Source organism: Oncorhynchus gorbuscha, linkage group LG17, assembly GCF_021184085.1.
Source record: "Oncorhynchus gorbuscha isolate QuinsamMale2020 ecotype Even-year linkage group LG17, OgorEven_v1.0, whole genome shotgun sequence".
Lineage (NCBI taxonomy): Eukaryota > Metazoa > Chordata > Actinopteri > Salmoniformes > Salmonidae > Oncorhynchus > Oncorhynchus gorbuscha.
The window spans coordinates 47,649,483-47,674,803 of record NC_060189.1 but is presented as its reverse complement, the minus strand read 5'-3'; the positions used below and the strand labels follow the sequence as shown (position 1 = coordinate 47,674,803).

General features: G+C 45.0%; 1 protein-coding gene across 3 annotated transcripts in view; it reads left to right on the top strand.

Annotated features, from left to right (window-relative positions):
- Positions 1-25,321, top strand: part of LOC124001287 (catenin alpha-2) — a 724,530-nt gene that overhangs the window by 82,435 nt on the left and 616,774 nt on the right. The gene's annotated exons all lie outside the window — the stretch shown is intronic.

The window sequence follows — 25,321 nt, the reverse complement described above, 5'->3', positions numbered from 1 at the left end:
TTTTGTTGTTATTCTTTGTAAGCTAGCTAGCTTCTTCCAGGAGAGTCCCTAGCAACTGCTTAGCAACAAGTAAACAATTCTGCTAGCAATTCAGCTAGCTAAGATAACTGTACAATTTTATGAAAAATAGTTAATTTTTCAAAAGCCTGTCTTTTTTGGTTTGTTCCTTGTTTTGTCTTCTATTGAGTCTTGCAGTTTTCTCTTGATTTTTTCGATGTACTTCACTCTAAAAAAACATTTAAATCTCAATATATACAGGAGCTCATTTTTCAGCAGCTGCTCAATTTAGAACTCCGGAACACATATTAACGTGACTATGCATAGATGATAACAGCGAATATCAGCGGTGTAAAAGAGGGGGGGCAATGCAAATAGTCTGGGTAGCCATTTGATTAGATGTTCAGGAGTCTTATGGCTTGGGGGTAGAAGCTGTTTAGAAGCATCTTGGACCTAGACTTGGTTCTGCTTGTCGTGCGATAGCAGAGAGAACAGTCTATAACTTGGGTGGCTGGAGTATTTGACAATATTTAGGGCCTTCCTCTGACACTGCCTGGTGTAAAGGTCCTGGATGGCAGGAAGCTTGGCCCCAGTGATGTACTGGGCCGTACGCACTACCCTCTGTAGTGCCTTGCGGTCGGAGGTCGAGCAGTTGCCATACCAGGCAGTGATGAAACCAGTCAGGATGCTCTCGATGGTGTAGCTGTAGAACCTTTTGAGGATTCTGAGGACCCATACCAAATCTTTTCAGTCTCCTGGAGGGGAATAGGTTTTGTTGTGCCCTCTTCACGACTGTCTTGGTGTGCTTGGACCATGTTAGTTTGTTGGTGATGTGGACACCATGGAACTTGAAGCTCTCAACCTGCTCCACTACAGCCCCATCCTCAGTCCTCCTTTTCCTGTAGTTCACAATCATCTCGTTTTGCCTTGATCACGTTAACTTTTTAAGGCTAGGGGGTAGTGTTTGGATGACTGAGGTGCCCAAAGTAAACTGCCTGTTACTCAGGCCCAGAAGCTAGGATATGCATATGCATGGTAGTATTGGATAGAAAACACTCTAAAGTTTCTGAAACTGTTCAAATACTGTCTGTCAGTATAACATAACTGATTTGGCAGGCGAAACCCCGAGCACAATCCATCCAGGAACATTTTTTTTTGAGGTCATTTGGACCGTATATTCCGTCTTAAATTGTATAGATTATTTACATATTAGGGTACCTCAGTTTGGATTAGAAACGTTGTAGAAATTGTTTGGACAAAGTTTACAGGTAACTTTTTAGATTCCTTTGTAGGCATGTTGGGTGAGTTGGAACAGGTGGATTTCTGAATCAAACGCTCCAAATAAAACCAACATTTTTGGGATATAAAGGACTTTATCGAACAAAATGACCATTCATTGTGTAACTGTGACCCTTTGGATTGCAAAACGATGAAGATCTTCAAAGGTAAGTGATTTATTTTATTGGTATTTTTGAGTTTTGTGACACCTGTGCAGGTTATGAATTCATGTTAATGCAGAAAGTGGGTGAGGCACTGTCCTCAGACCATCAAATGCTATGCTTTCGCCGTAAAGCCTATTGTAAATCAGACAACGTGGTTTGATTACCAAGATTCTAAGCTAAAGAATGGTGAATAAAGCTTGTATTTTTATGAATGTTTAATATTACTACTTTTGTATTGTGAATTTCGCGCTCTGCAATTTCACCGGATGTTGTCGAGGTGGGACGCTAGCATCCCAACGATCCAAAAGAAGTTAACGCCCAATCCGAAAGATGGAACCTTACAAAATGAGATGAATACAATCCCTGCCCTGGGGCATTGGGATATGCCTTTTAGACCCTCCTACTGGGCCCTCCAACACCAATTCCAGCAGCATCTGGTTTCCCATCCAGAGACCAAACAGGACCAACCCTGCTTACTTTTCAGAGGCACACCAGCAAAGACTACCATTATATAGTTAGATTGGTTAAAACAATGACCATACATGCATACCCCAACCAGAAGCCATGGATTTAAAGGCTAGAGCTACCGCTTTCAAGGACCTGGACTCTAACCCAGAAGCTTATAAGAAACCCCTTTATGCCCTCCGAAGAACCATCAAACAGGCAAAGCGTCAATACAGGACTAAGATCGAATCGTACTGCACTGGCTCCGACACATGTCGGTTGTGGCAGGGCTTGCAAACCATTACAGAACACAAAGGGAAGCACAGAGAGCTGCCTAGAGAGCTGCCTAATGACACGTGCCAATCAGTCGAGCTAAATAACCTCTGTGCTCGCTTCGAGGCAAATAACACTGAAACATGAATGAGAGCACCAGCTGATCCGGAAGACTGTCTGACCACACTCTCCACAGCCAATGTAAGACCTTTAAACAGGTCAACATTTACACAGCCGCAGGGCCAGTCGGATTACCAGGATGTGTACTGAGAGCATGTGCTGACCAACTGGCAAGTGTCTTCACTGACATTTTCAACCTCTCACTGTCCGAGTCTGTATTACCAAAATGTTTTAAGCAGACCACCATAGTCCTTGTGCCCAAGAACATTAAGGTAACCTGCCGAAATGACTACAAACCCGTAGCACTCACGTCGATAGCCATGAAGTGATTTGAAAGGCTGGTCATGGCTCACATCAACACCATCATCCCACTCCAATTTGCATACCGCCCGAACAGATCCACAGATGTTGCAATCGCTATTGCACTCCACACTGCCCTTTCCCACCTGGACAAAAGGAACACCTATGAGAGAATGCTATTAATTGACTACAGCTCAGCATTCAACACCATAGTGCCTTCAAAGCTCATCAATAAGCTAAGGACCCTGGGACAAAACAGGATCCTGGAATTCCTGACGGGCCGCCCCCAGGTGGTAAGGGTAGGTAACAACACATCCGCCACGCTGATCCTCAACAAAGGGGCTCAGGGGTGCGTGCTCAGTCCCCTCCTGTACTCCCTGTTCACGGATGACTCCACGGCCAGGAATGACTCCAACACAATCATTAAGTTTGCCGATGACACAACAGTGGTAGGCCTGATCACCGACAACGACGAGACAGCCTATAGGGAGGAGGTCAGAGACCTGGCAGTGTGGTGCCAGGACAACAACCTCTCCCTTAAACGGGTGTCCTGACTCTCAGTGGTCACTAAAGATCCCGTGGCACTTGTTGTAAGAGTAGGGGTGTTAACCCCGGTGTCCTGGCTAAATTCCCAATCTGGCCCTCATACAATTATGACCACCTAATCATCCCCACCTTCCAATTGACGCCTTCATCCCCCCTCCTCTCCCATGTAACTATTGTCCAGGTTGTTGCTGTAAATGACAACATCTTCTCAATCAACTTACCTGGTAAAATAAGGATTAATTAAAAATATGAATTTATTTGAATGGTAAATCTCTATTGGTGAACTAGGTCAATCAAGATGTAGCAATACAGGGAAATGCATATTCAATATGAGTGTGTGGATGCATTGAGCTATTGTGCTTGTTTTGGGTGATTTCATGGGGCTACAGATGACAAACAATTAGTTTCCTTTCCATTTGGGACTGATTTCATTGTACTGATCAACAACATTTGCGTAGAAGTAATTGATTTGGTAAAAATGTGTGCTGTCTCTTTAACCAGTAATGATGTCATTCAGGAGCCTGTTAGTTCACTGAGGCAGTAGATAATCCTTGGGAGAGAGTGAGAGAGAAACCAAATAAGTGAATGAATAAAGTTGTTGGTGTCAAATTGCTTTGAAATCAGGATATTTTGCATTAGGATTTGCATATTATCACAGACAAAGTACTACGGTAGTGAATTGATGTTTGACTTCGCTGCCAGCTAGCAAGGAAAGTTAGCCTACAAAGCTTGACGCTACCCGTATCTTCTTCCATTGTAAAGTGTTCCAGCCTGTATGGACATTGTTTTGCAAACAGTAATTAACAGTTTCAAAATGTCTACATACCGTGTCACATTATTCAAGTGGGTGAACTTCTGTGCAGCATGAGTATGGAGCTATACACGATGCAGCCCAGACTCCCAGTGCAGGCTAGCTATGAGTAAGTGGAACAGGCAGGGTGCGCGCTGTATTAAGGGGCCGGCTGCGCTGATAGACAGGCTTTACCCGTGATACAAATTTGACAAAGTACCGAATGTAACACAAACTCTAGTACCGAACCATTTTTCATGTTCCGGTATCAGAATTTCCAGTATACCATGATATACTACTGGCTATCCCTCTGTGTATTTTAAACACTCACAAACACACCCATAAACACACCAATGCACAGATTAATTGATGCAAACAAGCACACACACACACACACACACATGCATGCATGCACGCTCACAAATACACAAGCACACACACGCACACACACAGAGACATTATGGAGGTTTAGTCGTGTAGGGAGGGAGGGGGAGACGTTTCATGGCGCCTGGCGGATTAGGGTCTCACGCTGCATTACTGTCATAATCCATTAAACCAGCGGAACAAGACTTGCCCTAGAACTAAAAACATTCCGATTTTGGGAGGGATGGATGGATGAAAGTTGCTACTCTCTGTCGGGTGCTTACAGACTGCGTGGAACCTAAAAGATGCAGCCGTGTCCCTACTAGCCCACCAACCAGGTGGTTATTTGAGAGGTGGATGAACAGAAAGGACTATCTGTCTTGTACTCAGTCTGTGAAGTGGCCCTAGGTAAAAGGTGTATTGGAGAGGAACAGCAATTCTGTTTACCAGTAGGGCAGAATCTACTAGTAGAGTTGTTGTGGAGTTTAAGAGGCAATGTGGTTAGAAAACCCTACCCCCTTTTATCTACTAAATCATCTCTCACCTGTGGCAACTGAGGCATATTTATTGGATATAAAACGTAAAAATGATGCAAAGAAATACCCGATTTTGGGGACATGATGTTTAAGTGTGGCATTATTTCTTCCCTTTTCTTCTCCTTGCCCACTACATGGACATCTTTTTCTTATTTGAGTCTCATGATGCACTGCATGGCCAAAAGTATGTGGGCACCCCTTCAAATTAGAGGATTTGGCTATTTCAGCCATTACCCATTGCTGACAGGTGTATAAAATGGAGCACACAGCCACGCAATCTCCATAGACAAACATTGGCTGTAGAATGGCCTGAACTAAGGAGCTCGGTGGCTTTCAACGTGGCACCGTCATAGGATGCCATCTATTCCAACAAGTCAGTTCGTCAAATTTCTCCCCTGTTAGAGCTGCCTCGGTCTCCCTGTAAGAGCTGTTATTGTGAAGTGGAAACGTCTAGGGGCAACAACGACTCCGCCATGAAGTGGTAGGCCACACAAGCTCACAGAATGGGACTGCCGAGTGCTGAAGCACATAGCACGAGAACTGTTGAAATGGGTTTCCATGGCCGAGCATCCGCACACAAGCCTAAGATCACCATGCACAATCCCAAGGGTTGGCTGGAGTGGTGTAAAGGTCCCCGCCATTGGACTCTGGATCAGAAACTGAAAGTGCGAACCCACCTCATTTAACCATGGCAAGATGACTGGGAATATTGCCGAATGCAAATAGTGTAGTTATTCCCTCCGTAATACAATCAACCAGGCAAAATGTCAGAATAGAGACAAAGCGTGGCTCAGACATGAGACATATGTGGCAGGGTCTACAGACAATCACGGACTACAAAAGGGAAACCAGCCACGTCTCGAACACCGCCGTCTTGCTTCCAAACAAGCTAAACAACTTCTTCGCCCGCTTTGAGGATAACACAGTACCACTGACATGGCCTGCTACCAAGGACTGTGGGCTCTCTTTCTCCGTGGCCGTCATGAGTAAGACATTTAAGCGTAACCCTTGCAAGACTGCCAGCCTAGACGGCATCCCTAGCCGCGTCGTCAGAGCATGTGCAGACCAGCTGGCTGGTGTGTTTACGGACATATTCAATCTCTCTCTATCCCAGTCTGCTGTCCGCAAATGCTTAAAGTTGGCCACAATTGTTCCTGTACCCAAGAAAGCAAAGGTAACTCAACTCAATGACTATCTGTTTTTGATAAGGATATTTGTACAAGTGGTTACAATGTTTATCGCACTGATCGAGTTAAGAAAGGTTAAGAAAAACTAAATTCCCTGTAAGTGTGGCAAAGTCTGAAACTATTTGTAAACAGTTGGAATTTCTTGCTTTGAATATTGAGGGTTTCAAGGGGTCTCTCTATAACTGTGATTGGCTGTTATAGACCCTCCTCTGCTCTCTATAACTGTGATTGGCTGTTATAGACCCTCCTCTCCTCTCGGTGATGCATTTTCTTCTTTGACGCACCTCACGTTGACATGTCTTTACAGTGAAATGATCTTGATTGGTGATCTCAACTGGTGTTGGTTAAAGCCCGTGTCTGATGACTTAAAAATGTTTTGTAATTCTAGGAATTTTACAAAGTTGATTAACTCACCCACTCGCCCAAATCTTAAATGCCCAGAGAAATCTACCTTGATTGATTTTATATTGACAAATGTTCCACATAAATATTCTGCGGTTGGTGTTTTTTGTAATGATTTAAGTGACCATTGTGCTGTTGTTGCTGTTAGGAATACTAAGACAAACCCACATTTTATCCGTAAGAGAAATTTGAAGTGTTTTAATGAGCATGCTTTCTTTCATGATTTGTTTTATTTTGACTGGAGCAAGATTGCGTTTATCCCTGATGTGGAAACTGCCTGGAAATTCTTTCATGATGTTTTTTTCCCCAAATAGTAAACAAACGTTCCCCATTCCGCAGGTTCGGGGTTAAAGGGCGGGATAATCCATGGTTTTCTTCTGAGCTGTCTTGTATTATTCACGACCGTAATCTAGCCTGGGCTAAAGCAAGGAAATCATGTTCTGATGCCGATTGGCTTATTTTTAGGCAGCTACGAAACAAGTGTTCTTTTCTTCTCAGGAAGGCCAAGTCTGAATATTTTATGTCTGTTACCACTGATAACCTGAATGACCCTAGAAAGTTTTGGTAGGCTATTAAGTCTATATTTGGGAACAGTAATGTTAATGAATTACCATCATATGTTTTGAAGGACTCGGTTGCTATATTTGACAAAACTGAAATGCTGAATTGTTTCCCTGACCTGTCAATGTTTTTAATTAGCTGTTTTTGATTTTGTTATACTCCTGTGAATTCTATGGTTTTTACTAGATTACTTGTAGTTTTTCATGTTGTTTGTCTGTAATTTTTGTAATGACTTGGTGCTGCTTATCTTGGCCAGCACGCTCTTGAAAAAGAGATTTTAAATCTCAATGAGCCCTTCCTGGTTAAATAAAGGTTTAAAAAGTATTATTTTTTAAATCGCCCAATAGTGCTCACTTCTGTCATCATGAAGTGCATTGAGAGACTAGTCAAGGATCATATCACCTCTACCTTACCTGACACCCTAGACCCACTTCAATTTGCTTACCGTCCCAATAGATCCACAGACGATGCAATCGCCACCGCACTGCACACTGCCCTATCCCATCTGGATAAGAGGAATACCTATGTAAGAATGCTGTTCATTGACTATAGCTCAGCATTCAACACCATAGTACCTTTCAAGCTCATCATTACGCTTGAGGCCCTGGGTCTGAACCCCGCCCTGTGCAACTGGGTCCTGGACTTTTTGACGGGCCGCCCCCAGATAGTGAAAGAAATAAACACCTCCACTTCGCTGATCCTCAACACTTGGGGTCCCACAAGGGTGCATGCTCAGCCCCCTCCTGTTCTCCCTGTTCACCAATGACTACGTGGCCATACACGCCTCCAACTCAATCATCAAGTTTGCAGACGACACAACAGTATTAGGCTTGATTATCAACAATGACGTAACAACCAACGGGGAGGAGGTGAGGGCTCTGGGAGTGTGGTGCCAGGAAAATAACCTCTCACTTAACGTCAACAAAACAAAGGAGCTGATCGTGGACTTCAGGATACAGCAGAGGGAGCACCCCCCTATCCACATCGATGGGGCTGCAGTGTATCAGGTGGAAAGTTTCAAGTTCCTCGACGTAAACATCACTGACTAACTGAATTGGTCCCACATAGACAGTGTGGCGGTGAAGGCACAACAGCACACCTACAGCACCCGATGTCACAGGGAGGCCAAAATGATCAAGGATGACAACCACCCGAGCCACTGCCTGTTTACCCCGCTATCATCCAGAAGGCGAGGTCAGTACAGGTGCATCAAAGCTGGGACCGAGAGACTGAAAACCAGCTTCTATCGGAAAGGCCATCAGACTGTTAAATAGCCATCACTAGCACATTAGAGGCTGCTGTCTTTATACATAGACTTGAAATCGCTGGCCACTTTAATACTGTTTACATATTTTGCAATACTCATCTCATATGTATATTCTATTCTATTCTACGGTATCTTAGTCTATGTCGCTCTGACATTGCTTGTCCATATATTTCAATATTCTTAATTCCATTCCTTTACTTGTGTCTATTGTGTGTATTGTTGTGAACTTGTTAGATATTACTTGTTAGATATTACTGCACTGTTGGAGCTAGAAACACAAGCATTTCGCTACACCCGCAATAACATCTGCTAAACATGTGCATGCGACCAATAACATTTGATTTGATTTTGAGCAGTGAAAACACATTCTCTGGAGTGATGAATCACCCTTCACCATCTGGCAGTCCGACGAACTAATCTGGGTTTGGCGGATGCCAGGAGAACACTACCTGCCTGAATGCATAGTGCCAATTTAAATTTGGGAGGAGGAGGAATAATGGTCCGGAGCTGTATTTGACCTCAACCCCATCGAACACCTTTGGGATGAATTGGAATGCCGACTGCGAGCCAGACCTAAGAGTGGAGGCTGTTATAGCAGCAAAGAGGGGGGACCAACTTCATATTAATGCCCATGATTTTGGAATGAGATTTTCGACGAGCAGGTATCCACATACTTTTGTCCACGTAGTGTATCATGGCCAGGTTTAACAAAACAGATACCTGCAATAAACACTGATGACAACGCAGACGGGCCAAATCACTGATGTGAAGTCTCTAGGAATTAACCCTCTCCGTTTTGAAGGGGTAGCTAATTGCTGAGCATTGGTAGTACCCTCTCCTTCGTTTGCTTTCTCTCCTTCCCCTGACATTTGTTGGAGTTGGTGGACTGCTGAGCATGAGGCATGTATTTCGAAGGCAGCTGGAAAACCTTGCTTGTTCACAGCATGCAGCCAGACGGACGGGTTGCAGTGGATACTGTCAGCTGATCTATACATGAACTTCAGTGGGAATTTAACCTTTGTATTATTAAAATGAAATGGAACGTTGAGTACAAATACAGACTTGAAAGGCAAGGCCAAAGTAGTCTTTGGTGTGAGTTTTTTTTTTTTCTAGGGTTGTGGTTGTGAATATTAAAGAAGAAGAGCGAGCTTTAATGATTGCATTGGCTTGATAGCCAAATGCATTGCTGTTGTTTTTGCTGCTGTAGCTGCTCCAATTCTGGCTGGCCTCACGCTTGTGTACTTTAACTATTCGTTGAATTTTGTAGGTGTGTTGTTCAGAATTGCGTCTAAATTGCTAGCATGATGGTCATAACCGCCATGTCTCCAGCAAATATGAATTGACAAAAAAGTTACAGATTTGCACATTGAACGCACCAACATGCTCTGAATGCTATTGTAGCAGATGGTAAACCAACAGTACCCAACAGTCACTCTCACCCTTCTTCTCCTGTATGCTCGATGAGATTGCAGCCCAAGCCCCTCGGTTCTGCACTGATTACTCAATCACTCCTTCTCTGACCTCTCTCGGTCTGAGCAATTCCCTAGTCTGGCTCCAGCTGGGCTTGGCTGATCTTAAGGCTAGAGCACTCTGCTACACACGGTCACAGTGGAAAGAGAGTGCCTTTCTTTCTCCGTGGACTTTGCCAGGTCATGACCCTGCACTTAATGCAGCTACTGCACAGCAGTTGGGCCTAACACACGTGCATAGAGGACTGCACTGAGAACTGTATGTGAGAGAGAGGGTGTGAACACAGTAAAGGTGACAGAGGTGATAATGTGCTGAGGCCTCTGGACATTCTGCTCCTCTCACCTCTCCTCATATTCTCCATGTTCCTTTGGCTACACAGTCACCACCCTACCGTGACTCTGTGTCACCATTTCTCCTCTTCTCACGTTACTCTCTATCCACTGCTGGGGAGTAGTATATATAAAAAACATTTGATGAAAACATGTATTTGGCCTTACTGCTATTAGCCCATACAAACATATTGAATAACAGCTTCACTCATTCTGTTGTCTTTCCTATACAATGGTTCCTCCTTTAAAAGTTGTGTCATACTGCAGCACACCTTGCGGGCTGCTGTAGCATTCTGTGGCACATTATTTAATTGTCAGCCATTTCTTTCTGTTCATTCAAGTTAGTGCTAGTTTGACCACGAGAGGACATCTATGAGAAGCATTTGAAAGTCTTGGCATTACCAGAGAATTTAAAACCTTTTTTGTAATGACATAGTATATGGGATTAATTCATTAGATTAATATTATGCTGTTTCTATTCCGCGAAAAACTACAAATAAAACCCTCATGGTTTCCGTTAGGATGGAATGGAACATATGGCGCTGTACAACGTGACGGTCGGGAGTAGGCTACAGCATAAGAGGATTGGAGGATTCCAAATAGTTTGCCTTCATAAGACAACTTTGTTCCAATATTTCTGTAATTCTGTGACATTTATTCCCATAGTAATTCGATATGGATCCATAACTAATTAAACATCAGCATTTTGAAAGAGTATTTTTATCATTATTTTATTAACGAAAGCATAAATATGCTGATGAAGAAATACAGTACTGTACCGAATATGCCTTTACATTTGGATTATACAGCATTTAAAGCATTTTCAAGTTATAAGCCACCTGCATTTGTTCATTAGGCTACTGTGTAGTCTGACAAGTAAACATAGCCAACAGTACATACTGTAGTAAACATGGGCAAGTGCCTAACTCCTTACATAAGGGAGAGCAGGTCCATGTCCAAACTCTCTCGGTGACCTCAAGTACTCATTAACTCTGTCTTTATTACTTTTTCGGGTTGCATCAATCATGGACAGAAACTTCTGAGACACAGTATTAATGATGAACACCCGGAGGTTCACTGTTAAGCCACATTTGCCTCGGGATCCATCCCAGTTTGTATTCTGTGCCCACTCGTGGTATCTCTCTTCGGTTACACATCCTTAGAATAGCAGAACAGCAGAACGGTCTGGGCGGCCGTTGCTGTGCCTGGTGAGCAGTTGGTCAAGTTCTATTGTCAGAAGAGGAATGGAAATGTCAGGGTGAACCGATGACCTGACGGACCCGCCATGTATGTTGACTCTACCTGACAGAGGTGGAGTTCCAGAGCTCACAGGTGTGCCTGGCATGGATTGTAACTCCATCTCGTTCCTCGCCCTTTTCAACACGCCATTCACCACCAACGTCTTCAGAACTTTAACAACGTGTAGTTAGATACGTGTGTAGGTAGATGTGGAAAGGTACATACAAATTACTTGTTGCAAGTTGGGGGTGGGGGGGGGGGGGGGTTCATACCTAGCTCAGCTATTAGACAATTCTTTAGTAAAGACTGAATAGTCTATTGTTCAGCTAATGGCCCATCCTGCCACGCTTGTGAAAAACTAATAATAATACCTTTTCCCCTTTCCACTTGTTAAAGATTCCAATGGATGAAGTGTTTTTATCAACAACTAGCCCCAACGCCAATTAATACATTTGGGCACAGTCAATAGCGTACTGGACTTAAAGCTAGAATGTTGAGGGTTCGAAACCTGCTCCCTGCTTGTTTCATTAAATTGTTCATGTGGGTCAGAAGTTTACAAACACTAAATTGACTGTGCCTTTAAACAGCTTGGAACATTCCAGAAAATTATGTCATGGCTTTAGAAGCTTCTGATAGGCTAATTGACATCATTTGAGTCAATTGGAGGTGTACCTGTGGATGCATTTCAAGGCCTACATTCAAACTCAGTGCCTCTTTGCTTGACATCATGGATTACTATTGCAACAACACATCATCAGTAGGGTAAAACTAACCTGTCTCACGACGGTCTAAACCCAGCTCACGTTCCCTATACGTTCCCTATTAGTGGGTGAACAATCCAACGCTTGGTGAATTCTGCTTCACAATGATAGGAAGAGCCGACATCGAAGGATAAAAAAAAATCGAAAAGAAATCAGCCAAGACCTCAGAAAAAAATTGTAGACCTCCACAAGTCTGGTTCATCCTTGGGAGCAATTTCCAAACGCATGAAGGTACCACGTACATCTGTACAAACAATAATACACAATTATAAACACCATGTGACCACGCAGCCATCATACCGCTCAGGAAGGAGACGTGTTCTGTCTACTAGAGATGAACATACTTTGGTGCGAAAAGTGCAAATCAATCACAGAACAACAGAAAAGGATCCTGTGAAGATGTTGGAGGAAACAGGTACAAAGGTATCTATATCCACAGTAAAACAAGTCCTCTATCGACCTAAACTGAAAGGCTGCTCAGCAAGGAAGAAGCCACTGCTCCACAATGGCCATAAAAAATCAAGACTAGGGTTTGCAACTGCACATGGGGACAAAGATCATACTTTTTGGAGAAATGTTCTCTGGTCGGATGAAACAAAAATAAAACTGTTTGGCCATAATGACCATCATTATGATTGGAGGAAAAAGGGGATGCTTGCAAGCCGAAGAACACCATCCCAACTGTGAAGCACGGGGGTGGCAGCATTATGTTGTTGGGGTGCTTTGCTTCAGGAGGAACTGGTGCACTTCACAAAAGGAAGGAAAATTATGAAGAATGAAAATTCTGTGGATATATTGAAGCAACATCTCGGGACATCAGTCAGGAAGTTAAAGCTTGGTCGCAAATGGGTCTACCAAATGGACAATGAACCCAAGCATACTTCCAAAGTTGTGGCAAAATGGCCTAAGGACAACAAAGTCAAGGTGTGTGAGTGGTCATCACAAAGCCCCGACTTCAAACCAATTGAAAATTTGTGGGCAGAACTGAAAAGGCATGTGTGAGCAAGGAGGCCTACAAACCTCACTCAGTTACACCAGCTCTGTCAGGAGGAATGGGCCAACATTCACCCAACTTATTGTGGGAAGGTTGTAGAAGGTAACCTGAAAACGTTTGACCCAGGTTTAACAATTTAGAGACAATGCTACCAAATACTAATTGAGTGTATGTACACTTCGGACCCACTGAGAATGTGACAAAATAAATAAATGCTGAAATAAATACATTTAATGTATTTGGCTAAGTTGTATATAAACTTCCGACTTCAACTGTATACACGATCAAATCAAATCAAATCAAATCAAATCTTACATGAACTATTAAAGACTACCAGAACCCACTTGATTCTCCAAATACGTTGATTGAACTAGAGGACAAAATACAATTCCTCCAACCCAAAAAGGCCGGTGGTGTTGATGGTATCCTTAATGACTGATAAAATATACAGACAACAAATTCTAATTGGCTATACTTAAGCTCTTTAACATAATCCTTAGCATCTTCCCCAATATTTGGATCCAAGGACTGATCATTCCAATCTACAAAAGTTTAGACAAATTTGACCCAAATAACTACCGTGGGATATGCGTCAACAGCAACCTTGGGAAAATCCTCTGCATTATCATTAACAGCAGACTCGTACATTTCCAAGTGGAAACAATGTACGAAGCAAATGTCAAATTGGCGTTTTTACCAAATTATCGTATGACAGACCACATATTCATCCAGCACACCCTAATTGACAAACAAAAAGACAAACTAAAACAAAGGCCAAGTCTTCTCATGCTTTGTTGATTTCAAAAAAGTATTTGACTCAATTTGGCATGAGGGTCTGCTATACAAATTGGTGGAAAGTGGTGTTGGGGGAAAAAACATACGACATTATAAGCTCCATGTACACAAACAACAAGTGTGCGGTTAAAATTGGCAAAAAACACACATTTCTTTCCACAGGGCCGTGGATTGAGACAGGGATGCAGCTTAAGCCCCACCCTCTTCAACACATATATATATATATATATATATATATATATATATATATATATATATATATATATATATCAACAAATTGGTGAGGGCACTAGAACAGTCTGCAGCATCCGGCGTCACCCTACTAGAATCTGAAGTCAAATGTCTACTGTTTGCTGATGATCTGGTTGAGCCCAACTATGGATGGCCTACAGCAGCATCTAGATATTCTGCACAGATTCTGCCAGACCTAGGCCCTGACAGTACATCTCAGTAAGACAAAAATAATGGTGTTCCAAAAAATGTCCCTTCGCCAGGACCACAAATACAAATTCCATCTAGACACCGTTGCCCTTAGAGCACACAAAAAACATCGGCCTAAACATCGGCCTAAACCTCAGCCTAAACATCAGTGCCACGGGTAACTTCCACAAAGTTGTGAACGAGTTGAGAGACCAGGCAAGAAGGGCCTTCTGTGCCATCAAAAGGAACATCAAATTCGACCTACCAATTAGGATCTGGCTAAAAATACTTGAATCGGTTATATAACCCATTACACTTTATGGTTGTGAGGTCTGGGGTCCGCTCACCAACCAAGAATTCACAAAATGGGACAAACACCAAATGTAGATACTGCGTGCATAATTCTGCAAAAATATCCTCTGTGTACAATGTAAAACACCAAATAATGCATGCAGAGCATAATTAGGCCGATACCCGCTAATGATGAAAATCCTGAAAAGAGACGTTCAATTCTACAACCACCTAAAAGGAAGCGATTCCAAAACCTTCCATAACAAAGCCATCACCTACAGAGAGACAAACCTGGAGAAGAGTCCCCTAAACAAGCTCGTCCTGAGGCTCTGTTCACAAACATAAACATACTCCATAGAGCCCGAGGACGGCAACAAACCAAATCACGAGAAAACAAAAAGATAATGACTTGACACATTGGAAAGAATTAACGAAAAAACAAAAAACTAGAATGCTACTTGGCCCTAAACAGAGAGTACACGGTGGCAGAATACCTGTCCACTGTGACTGACCCAGACTTAAGGAAAGCTTTGACTATGTACAGACTCAGTGAGCATAGCCTTTCTATCGAGAAAGGCTGCTGGAGGCAGACCTGGCTCTCGAGAGAAGACATGCTATGTGCACACTGCCCACAAAATGAGGTGGAAACTGAGCTGCACTTCTTAACCTCCTGCCAAATGTATGACAATATTAGAGACACATATTTCCCTCAGATTACACAGAGTCACAAAGAATTTGAAAACAAACCCAATTTTAATAAACTCCCATATCTACTGGGTAAAATACCACACTGTGCCATCACAGCAGCAAGATCTGTGACCTGTTGCCACAAGAAAAGGGCAAACGGTGAAGAAATAACACCATTGTAAATACAACCCATAGTTATGTTTATTTACTTTAAATATTTGCACATCATTACAACACTGTATATATACATAGTGTGACATTTGAAATGTCTTTATTCTTTTGGAACTTCTGTGAGTGTTATGTTTACTGTTCATTTTTATTGTTCATGTTTACTCTTGTTTGTTATCGGCTTCACTTGCTTTGGCTAATGTTAAAATATGTTTTCCCGTGCCAATTAAGCCCTTGAAATGAAATGAATTGATTTGAGAGAGAGAGAGAGAGAGAGAGAGAGAGAGAGAGAGAGAGAGAGAGAGCAGACATTACTGTGCCATTACTGTAGATGATGACGGGCCTACATCCACTTTTAGTGCCAGCTTTTAGCACTCGTGTGAGATTTATCACACTTCTAATACCAAGTGCATCTCTCCAGTTCTGCTAACACAATGTGACTGAGCTAATCACAGATTTTCCCCGTTAGGCTTGGGTGTTAATTGAAATGACGTTTGGCATAGCTCTGTGGCATTGATGAAGTGGCATTAACCTTCTATGACAATGAACTTTGCCCTATACTTTTGGATATGCTTGAAAAAAGGCTGCTTCAGCGAAAATGACAAGTTATTATAAGGATGACAACATGATTTATGTGAGGAGCTGCATGTCAGGGGAGCAACATATATTATTTTTGAAGTGTAATGTGCCATTTGGCGTTATGTTCGTCTGGGGCCACAATGTGCTTGTTTCGTAGCTGGAGAATGGAAGGTCGCCCACATTGAATTGTAAAGACTAGAGTGGTCATTCTAATTTAGGTCAAAGTGCTGAGTGGCTTTGTCCCTTCTAGTCATTTCTATTTCTATGGGTATCCCATTCCATCGCTACAGTAGTGATCTGGGGAAAGAGAGACTAAGGTGGCATCCCAAACGGCACCCTATTCCCTATTTAGTGCACTACTTTCGACCAGGACCCATAGGGTACAAGCCAGTGTTGCATGTCAATAACGAAATCTCTTACATGAAGTCATTCCCGTCCAACTTCTTATATTTTGCAATATATTCAAGTACAAGTACAACTGGAGCCCGGAACAAGCAGATTCAGCTAGGCCCCACTTTCAAGGCTACATGCAACAACAACGTACAGTTGCAAATGATGCAAGTCCATTCCGTTATCTCACGATGGATGCTTCTAAGTGAGCCGCCAGCTCAATCTAATAACAGCTTTTATGCTTCTCGATTTCCTAATGCCTTAGCAGCATCTCCATTGACTTTACGTTTAAACTAACAGGGGATAACGCTTGCAACAACTCGCCGGGCTTCCGGGAAGAGAAAAGGCCTTGGCTTTCCCGAATCCCTCCCAAACCCGTAGCTCCAAGGTTGCATTTGCAACGTGGAAAGACACTCAATTAGGACAGTTGGTCAGACAATATGCAAGCTACACAAGGCACATGCATTTCCCGTTTGAAGTTGGTCGACACCCTATGGCCCCAGGTCAAAAGTAGTGTATTAGATAAGGGATAGGGTGCCATTTGGGACGTATTCTAGGCTTCTGTGATGTCATCAGCTCTCGCCACCCAAGTGCTAACAACAACAACGCTGTTGAATTGCAACCCCGTATCGCAGGTAATCGTGTGCTTGTAGGTGCCTGTAAGTCTTATATTGTCTAAATATCACTTAGACAATATAGCAGCAGTCCCAGAGGCAGTGGGACTGTGAACTCACACACACACATACACACACACACACGCACACACACACACACACACGCACGCACGCACGCACGCACGCACGCACACACACACACACACACACACACACACACACACACACACACACACACACACACACACACACACACACACACACACACACACACACACACACACACACACACACAGTCTTGTATAACCAACCTTGTGGGGGACACACAATTCATTACCATTCAGAATCCTTTTTTCCCTAACCCCTAAACCTAACCTTAACCCTACCCAAAACCTAACCCTAGCTCCTAGCTCCTAACTCTAAAATTAACCTTAGCTCCTAACCCTAAACCTAAACCTAATTCTAACCAAAGCTCCTAGCTCCTAACTCTAAAACTAACCTTAGCTCCTAACCCTAAACCTAATTCTAACCCTAGCACAAATTCTAACCTTAACCCTAAATCCCCTAGAAATAATATTTCACCTTTTTGGGAACAAAAAAATGTCCCCCGGTTGGTACATTTTTTTGTTCATTTACTATTCTTGTGGGGACTTTTTGAACACGTCCACACGCAAACAAACACAGGGGTTAGCCGAGTCCAGCCGAAGTCGAGGAGTCCACTAATTAACTTGCTTATTAAAGAGCCTTGTGTGCATGTGTGTGTGTACGGGAGGCTGTGCCTCGCCGCGGTTTAATCGTGCGTGAGAGAGATGGGGCCGCAGGAGCAGCAGAGGAGAACCCAAGGTCAGCTCTCTCCTTTGTGTGTGTTGTGTGGGAGCTGACTAATCTACCTCCACCGAAACAGACAGTCACGCCCCTGACTCCACACAGAGACCATATGAGATAGCGGTTCCATTTAGAACTCGCCATGGCGCGCAGGTCGCATGGGAATTCTCGGCCCCTGCACTCACGCCGCACGGGGGCCTAGGTGGTACAGCACAAACACACCACGCAGACGAACGGTTAAAAGCAGAGGTTGTCCGTCCTGTCACCTCTGAAGAGGACATCCTGACGATTCTACATGTCGAGTCGCCACCGTACGTCGACACCCAGCAGGTGATCACCTCGGCCGCCGGCCGGCTCGGCCTCCGGCTGCTTTTAGCCATTCATCTTTGCCGTTTTGTCTTAAAGGTTTAGGGTGACAATTATTTTGACTATGAAAAAACATCTTTTTTTGCGTGGACATTTACTTTCTATAATATCTGTACTAAGTATACTTTCTGTATTCCACTCATGCTGCTTCTCTGTGTTTGTGTCACAATAATTCCCTTTCCAAGCTCTCCTTGCTGGGCTGCACCACTTCATGCTCTGACACTATTGACACCTGGATGGTTTACTAGTTTGGGCCAGAGCCAAACTCTCGCTCTCTCGCTCTCTCTCTGAATCACAACCCCCCCCTGCCCCTACCGACTCACTCCTAGGGCCTCTATTGTCAAGTGTTGCTGAGGGTGACTTCGAGAGAGCAGAGAGAAATAACCCATCAACTTCGGGACTCGTCTTCCGCTTCGAAAAAAACCCCATGCAATTCAAATTAACACAACCCTCTTCTCGTTTTACAAGATATAAACCTCAGTAACAGTTTGGGTGGTATTTCATCTTTTACATGTGTCAAGTCTTGAAATCCGACATGGACAAATATAATGGCATATAATTAGGCATGCAGCTCTATTCTTTTTAGTGACATTTTGAAAACCCAAAAATAACACGATGCCTTATAGGATTTGTTGCTGGCTCAGTCTAAGAGGTTATTGGAGGGTCTAATTAGCCCCGACACCCTCAGCTTTGAGACACTTGAGCATAATGGCAGAGCTGTGCGTGAATACGCAATGGAGGGCATAGGGGCGAAGGGAAGAGGAAGGAGGTGATTTGGGATTCAGCCCCTCCCTCTCTCTCTCTCTCTCTCTCTCTCTCTCTCTCTATCTCTCTCTCTTTTTCACTTCCTACTCAGATCATCCCTCCACACTGAACATGCTGTATATATTCTTGTAAGACAGCATCCCTCTTTTCCTTCCTAAACGTCTGTCTGTCTGTCAAATCAAAATCAAATGTATTTATATAGCCCTTCGTACATCAGCTGATATCTCAAAGTGCTGTACAGAAACCCTGCCTAAAACCCCAAACAGCAAGCAATGCAGGTGTAGAAGCACGGTGGCTAGGAAAAACTCCCTAGAAAGGCCAAAACCTAGGAAGAAACCTAGAGAGGAACCAGGCTATGTGGGGTGGCCAGTCGTCTTCTGGCTGTGCCGGGTGGAGATTATAACAGAACATGGCCAAGATGTTCAAATGTTCATAAATTACCAGCATGGTCAAATAATAGTAAGGCAGAACAGTTGAAACTGGAGCAGCAGCATGGCCAGGTGGACTGGGGACAGCAAGGAGTCATCATGTCAGGTAGTCCTGGGGCATGGTCCTTGGGCTCAGGTCAGTTGAAACTGGAGCAGCAGCATGACCAGATGGAATGGGTACAGCAAGAAGTCATCGTGTCTGGTAGTCCTGGGGCATGGTCCTAGGGCACAGGTCCTCCGAGAGAGAGAAATAAAGAAGGAGAGAATTAGAGAACGCACACTTAGATTCACACAGGACACCGAATAGGACAGGAGAAGTACTCCAGATATAACAAACTGACCCTAGCCCCCCGACACAAACTACTGCAGCATAAATACTGGAGGCTGAGACAGGAGGGGACAGGAGACACTGTGACCCCATCCGAGGACACCCCCGGACAGGGCCAAACAGGAAGGATATAACCCCACCCACTTTGCCAAAGCACAGCCCCCACACCACTAGAGGGATATCTTCAACCGCCAACTTACCATCCTGAGACAAGGCTGAGTATAGCCCACAAAGATCTCCGCCACGGCACAACCCAAGGGGGGGGGGGCGCCAACCCAGACAGGATGACCACAACAGTGAATCAACCCACTCAGGTGACGCACCCCCTGCAGGGACGGCATGAGAGAGCCCCAGTAAGCCAGTGACTCAGCCCCTGTAATAGGGTTAGAGGCAGAGAATCCCAGTGGAAAGAGGGGAACCGGCCAGGCAGAGACAGCAAGGGCGGTTTGTTGCTCCAGAGCCTTTCCGTTCACCTTCCCACTCCTGGGCCAGACTACACTCACTACACTGTCTGTCTGTCTGTCTGTCTGTCTGTCTGTCTGTCTGTCTGTCTGTCTGTCTGTCTGTCTGTCTGTCTGTCTGTCTGTCTGTCTGTCTGTCTGTCTGTCTGTCTGTCTGTCTGTCTGTCTGTCTGTCTGTCTGTCTGTCTGTCTGTCTGTCTGTCTGTCTGTCTGTCTGTCTGTCTGTGCCTCTCTTTCTCTCTCTCTCTCTCTCTCTCTCTCTCTCTCTCTCTCTCTCTCTCTCTCTCTCTCTCTCTCTCTCTCTCTCTCTCTCTCTCTCTCTCTCTCTCTCTCTCTCTCTCTCTCTAGCCCATATACTGCAGTGCACAGTGACTGTGCTACTACCTATTGAGAGTAGAGTGTGTCTCAGACCTGTGTGTCTCATACCTGAATAGTGACAAACAAGAGAGAGTGCATAGCCAGCGATGGGCTGGACCGTGTGTGATCCCCAGCGGGGTTGGTGCAGTGAGCCGGGCAGGGGCTGCGCTTGCCTGAACTCAACACAGCTGGGACTCAGCGTTTTTGTGTGTGTGTGTGTTTGTGTGTCTGTGTGTCTGTGTGAGCACATCCACACTGGGGACCGGGCCAGTACAACTGACATGCAGCTAGACATGATTGGACTGCAGCCAAAGATGTCTGGGACCTCTTGCTCTGCGTTTCTCTCTCTCTCTCTCTTTGTCTCTATCTGTCTTTCTCTCTCTCTCTCTCTCTCTCTCTCTCTCTCTCTCTCTCTCTCTCTCTCTCTCTCTCTCTCTCTCTCTCTCTCTCTCTCTCTCTCTCTCTCTCCTCTCTCTCATGCTTTCAATCTTTCTCTTAATCTTCTTTGCCCTTCCACCTTACAGTCTCTTTATCCACTCTCCCTCTCTGCTCACTCTCCTCTCTATCACTTTCTCTATTCTGTCTTACTCTCTCTCTCTCTCTCTTCTCGTTCTCTCTCTGTCTCTCTCCTGTCATTAGTAGGCCCTCTGAAATCTAGAATCATCTGTTTGTGGGAAGCAGATCATCCCTCCACACTGAACATGCTGTATATATTCTTGTAAGACAGCACCAGATCAGTCTACCCCATGCATAATTTAACAACAAGCCTCATTTTCCTCATTACCTGATTGGCCCACTCCCTGCCCTCCCCTTTCTTATCACATGAGTATTTCTGTAACGAGTGTTGTTTGCTCTCTGAGCCAGGGGTTACGTGCGAATATCAAAGCTAGGCAGAAGATCCCTAAAGTACGGAAACTCGAGTGTTGAAACAGGCTGAAACATCATGGTTTTTTTCTCTATTTTTTATTCCATCTTCCATCTTTCTTCCACGTCGTATCTTACCAAGTAAAGATGAGCATAAAGTAGAAACCTTCAAAATCAATGTTTCAGGGATATTTAGTGCTACTTAACAAACATTCAAGTAATTATAGATGATGCAGAATCTCAGCAGGCCGTCCAGCCGGTTCCCATGGCCACGTCCCGAGTCCCATCTCTCTGATGTCATCAGCTCACACTCAAAGTAGCGTTTCATAGTGTCCAGTCCAGGCAAGCCCTTCCCAATGGGAAGGCTATGATGGATGGATCGGGTACCACACATTGAGCGACACAGGACACACAGCTAAGGCCCTATACCAGACTGGAGACAGAGTAAAGAGGGCAGGGCACACTGTCACTATCTCGCCTAGCATCTAATTTGTCCATTGGCATCCAGCTTCTGCGGTTGATGGTGCTTCTTTACTCCGGAAAGGCACAGGGCTTCATCGGTAAATTGTGGGAGTTGGGGGTAGTTTAATGTCTGGGCTGGGGAATAACAAATATAATGCTGCATCTCCGGCTTAGATGTTATCTCAAAGGTAATACCTCAAATAATTAAAGGGAGAAAATCTTTGTCATGGGTCCTCAGATCCTCTAAAAGTTTTACAGCTGCGCCATTGAGAGCATCTTGGCTGGCAGCATAACCGCTTGGTATGGCAACTACTTGGCATCCGACAGCAAGGCGCTACAGAGGGTAGTACGACCAGCCCATTATATCACTGGGGCTAAACTTCCTGCCATGCAGGACCTATATACTAGACGGTGTCAGAGGTAGGCCTCCCAAAAAATGTCTAAGACTCCAGTCACCCAGGTCCTAGACTTTTCACTCTGCTAGCGCTCAAGCAGCCAGTTCTGGAGCACCAAGTCCAGGTCCAAAAGGCTCCTTAACAGCTTCTACCCCCAAGCCATAAGACTGCTGCACAATGAATCAAATGGCCACCCGGACTATTTGCATTGACACCCCACCCCACTTTGTTTTTAACCTGCTGCTACTCGCTGTTCATAATGTATGCATTGTCACTTTACCCCTACCTACATTTAACATTACATTACATTTAAGTCATTTAGCAGACGCTCTTATCCAGAGCGACTTACAAATTGGTGCATTCACCTTATGACATCCAGTGGAACAACCACTTTACAATAGTGCATCTAAATATTTTAAGGGGGGGGAGGGGGGGTGAGAAGGATTACTTTATCCTATCCTAGGTATTCCTTAAAGAGGTGGGGTTTCAGGTGTCTCCGGAAGGTGGTGATTGACTCCGCTGTCCTGGCGTCGTGAGGGAGTTTGTTCCACCATTGGGGAGCCGGAGCAGCGAACAGTTTTGACTGAGCTGAGCGGGAACTGTACTTCCTCAGTGGTAGGGAGGCGAGCAGGCCAGAGGTGGATGAACGCAGTGCCCTTATTTGGGTGTAGGGCCTGATCAGAGCCTGGAGGTACTGAGGTGCCGTTCCCCTCACAGCTCCGTAGGCAAGCACCATGGTCTTGTAGCGGATGCGAGCTTCAACTGGAAGCCAGTGGAGAGAGCGGAGGAGCGGGGTGACGTGAGAGAACTTGGGAAGGTTGAACACTAGACGGGCTGCGGCGTTCTGGATGAGTTGTAGGGGTTTAATGGCACAGGCAGGGAGCCCAGCCAACAGCGAGTTGCAGTAATCCAGACGGGAGATGACAAGTGCCTGGATTAGGACCTGCGCCGCTTCCTGTGTGAGGCAGGGTCGTACTCTGCGGATGTTGTAGAGCATGAACCTACAGGAACGGGCCACCGCCTTGATGTTAGTTGAGAACGACAGTTTGTTGTCCAGGATCACGCCAAGGTTCTTAGCGCTCTGGGAGGAGGACACAATGGAGTTGTCAACCGTGATGGCGAGATCATGGAACGGGCAGTCCTTCCCCGGGAGGAAGAGCAGCTCCGTCTTGCCGAAGTTCAGCTTGAGGTGGTGATCCGTCATCCACACTGATATGTCTGCCAGACATGCAGAGATGCGATTCGCCACCTGGTCATCAGAAGGGGGAAAGGAGAAGATTAATTGTGTGTCGTCTGCATAGCAATGATAGGAGAGACCATGTGAGGTTATGACAGAGCCAAGTGACTTGGTGTATAGCGAGAATAGGAGAGGGCCTAGAACAGAGCCCTGGGGGACACCAGTGGTGAGAGCGCGTGGTGAGGAGACAGATTCTCGCCACGCCACCTGGTAGGAGCGACCTGTCAGGTAGGACGCAATCCAAGCGTGGGCCGCGCCGGAGATGCCCAACTCGGAGAGGGTGGAGAGGAGGATCTGATGGTTCACAGTATCGAAGGCAGCCGATAGGTCTAGAAGGATGAGAGCAGAGGAGAGAGAGTTAGCTTTAGCGGTGCGGAGCGCCTCCGTGATACAGAGAAGAGCAGTCTCAGTTGAATGACTAGTCTTGAAACCTGACTGATTTGGATCAAGAAGGTCATTCTGAGAGAGATAGCGGGAGAGCTGACCAAGGACGGCACGTTCAAGAGTTTTGGAGAGAAAAGAAAGAAGGGATACTGGTCTGTAGTTGTTGACATCGGAGGGATCGAGTGTAGGTTTTTTCAGAAGGGGTGCAACTCTCGCTCTCTTGAAGACGGAAGGGACGTAGCCAGCGGTCAGGGATAAGTTGATGAGCGAGGTGAGGTAAGGGAGAAGGTCTCCGGAAATGGTCTGGAGAAGAGAGGAGGGGATAGGGTCGAGCGGGCAGGTTGTTGGGCGGCCGGCCGTCACAAGACGCGAGATTTCATCTGGAGAGAGAGGGGAGAAAGAGGTCAGAGCACAGGGTAGGGCAGTGTGAGCAGAACCAGCGGTGTTGTTTGACTTAGCAAACGAGGATCGGATGTCGTCGATCTTCTTTTCAAAATGGTTGACGAAGTCATCTGTAGAGAGGGAGGAGGGGGGGGGATATTACACGGAACAAAAATATGAACACAACATAACATGTAAAGTGTTGGTCCCATGTTTCATGAGATGAAATAAAAGTTCCCAGGAACCTTTTATATGCAGAAATTGTGTGCACAAATTTGTTTACATCCCTGCTGAGTGTGTATTTCTCCTTTGCCAAGATAATCCATCCACCTGACAGGTGTGGCATATCAAGAAGCTGATTAAACAGCATGATCATTACACAGGTGCACCCTGTGCTGAGGACAATAACAGGCCACTCTAAAATGTCTAGTTTTGTCGCAAAACACAATGCCACAGATGTCTCAAGTTTTGACGGCCCCTGCAATTGGCATGGTGACTGCAGGAATGTCCATTAGAGCTGTTGCCAGATAATTTAATGTTCATATCTCTACCATAAACCACCTCCAATGTTGTTTTAGAGAATTTGGCAGTAGGTCCAACCGGCCTCACATGACCTCCACATTTGGCTTCTTCACCCGTGGGATCGTCTGAGACCAGCCACGATGACAGCTGATGAAACTGTGGGTTTGCACAACCGAAGAATTTCTGCACAAACTGTCAGAAACCGTCTCTGGGAAGCTCATGTCAATGTCAACATTGTGAACAGAGTGCCCCACATGGTGGCAGGTGGGCTTACGCTATGGGCAGGTATAAGCTACAGACAACAAACACAATTGCATTTTATCGAAGGAAATGTGAATGCACAGAGATACCTTGGCGAGATCCTGAGGCCAATTGTCGTGCCATTCATCCGCCGCCATCACCTCGTGTTTCAGCAGGATAATGCACGGCGCCACGTCGCAAGGATCTGTAAACAATTCTTGTTGGAAACTGTAAATGTCCCAGTTCCTTCATGGCCTGCATACTCACCAGACATGTCACCCATTGAGCACGTTTGGGATCCTCTGAGTGTTCCAGTTGCCGCCAAATATCCAGCAACTGTG